This window comes from Brassica oleracea, chromosome C1, assembly GCF_000695525.1.
Source record: "Brassica oleracea var. oleracea cultivar TO1000 chromosome C1, BOL, whole genome shotgun sequence".
Taxonomy (NCBI): Eukaryota; Viridiplantae; Streptophyta; class Magnoliopsida; order Brassicales; family Brassicaceae; genus Brassica; species Brassica oleracea.
In genome coordinates this window covers 16,439,238-16,441,050 of record NC_027748.1, presented here as the reverse complement: position 1 = coordinate 16,441,050, position 1,813 = coordinate 16,439,238, and the positions used below count along the sequence as shown (strand labels likewise).

General features: G+C 38.1%; 1 long non-coding RNA gene across 1 annotated transcript; it reads left to right on the top strand.

Annotated features, from left to right (window-relative positions):
• Positions 1 to 8: 8 nt before the first annotated feature.
• Positions 9 to 782, top strand: LOC106300982. Its single transcript, XR_001262136.1, has 3 exons — positions 9 to 416; positions 504 to 620; positions 712 to 782. It is a non-coding gene; the product is annotated as an uncharacterized LOC106300982 (long non-coding RNA).
• The last annotated feature ends 1,031 nt before the right edge of the window (positions 783 to 1,813 follow it).

Here is a 1,813-nt window from a genome sequence, read left to right as displayed (position 1 = left end):
GTCTTGAACCTAGGACCTCACCCTTTAACAACACTCCTCCAGGATGACTTGTCACCAATTGATCTGTTGTCACAGCCCAAACCCAGCAAATTTTAAAACCTTAAACGTAAAAATCACATTTTAAGCCAAAACCCTAAAAAGAGTATTTTAGTAATTTTGAATGATCTGAATCCTAACCTCTTCTACATATATATTGAGGGAACGACCTAGAGAAGAGGGAGAAACAATTTTTACGGCGAAGCTCTGCCAAAATAACCGACAACGCAGCCTGCAGTTACTCTGAGACATCAGTACCAAGTTGGGATTTTGGAGAGAAGTTTGCGACCAGATACGAAAGTGTTAGGCAAAGAACTAAAGTTGGATTGATAGATCTCGTTTCAAGAAAGACACAGCAACTTTCGGATCTCAATTACGAGGTAATCTCAGTTAGTTACTCAATCTACAAGTTGAGAGAAAGCCATTACGTTTCTGAAATCGGTTCAGATGGTTTTTCTGTTTCACAGAGCCATATTGGGAAGAGATTTCTGGTTGATACAAAAGGATTTAGGTGACGTTCGGGATATTGTTAGAAAGCTGACGTTACCATCTTTCTATATCCACTAAGAACGCTTCATTACGAGGTAAACTCTGGAAGTTATTTGATCTTCAATTTGGAGAAAAATCACTGTTTTCTGAATCCAGAAATTCTAAGTCCGAAACCTGTTTTTCCAGTTTCACATAGGAGTTTTCTGAGAAGTTTTTCCGGTGAACCAGAGAGAGTCAGGACGCGAGTAAGGTGTCTAAGAGTTAGGACACGAGTAAGGTGTCTCTTGAAAGATCTAGCTGCAAAGAATCTATATCTGTTGGCGTTATCTTGTTTAGAGGTAAGAACAAATACTTATTCGCGTTTCTTCCTGGACAAGAATCATCTTGTTCTGTCAAAACCAGAAACCCTAATTCGCTTCGAACGCAAATGCAGTTTCAGATCACTAGAACAGAGTGACAACCGCTAGTTTCAGAACCCACTTTCAACCTTAAGGCAAAGGTGAGGGTGCGAGCTGTGGACTTTTATTATATTAGTCAAGTTGTAGTCTTAAATGCTAGGTCTAGGAATTTGGTATGTTTGATTGTTTGATGATTAATTGTGATGATAATGTTGATGACGATCTGTTAGTTGATAAATGTTAAAGTGATAAGTGATGAAGTTGTTAAGTAAATATTAAATGTGTAAAGTCGGACTGAGGACGAGGACATGGCGATCCCGTCAAAGCCCGTAAACCGGCTGATGAGCCCAAGGTGGCGTACGACCTTTCGAGGTGACGGCCAGCCTAAGTTTTCATGTTATTATTAATATTGGAAATGGTTATGAGATGACCAATGTTAATGCGATTAATGAATGTGTATTGAAATAAATGATGTGTTATGTTTGTTAATTGCTTAATATGTTGGGTGATGAATGTTCTAGGACTAGTATTTTCGCATGCAAGTTGGTTAATAATGTTAGGAGTCATGTGGGCAGAAATGATCATCCTCACTGAATAACTGTGTGTTATTCACTCCTTTCCCTTTTTCCTTTTCAGTGTATGCAGGTGTTTCTTGTTGTTCAAGTTAGGGCACAAGAGTATGATTTGGGGGACTGGCATTACAATTTGATATCAGAGCCTAGGTTAAAGGCCACTCCGGTTCTGACCCGTAGGGTCATAATAAAAAGGAAAAGGGGTAGAGTATTCTTGAAATGTTCTAAATAAGTTAAAAAAAAAATCTTTTTCGGAGATTTCATCAAATTTAATTAGTAATAAGTGTCTAATTTTTAAGACACTTATGCATGCAAGAA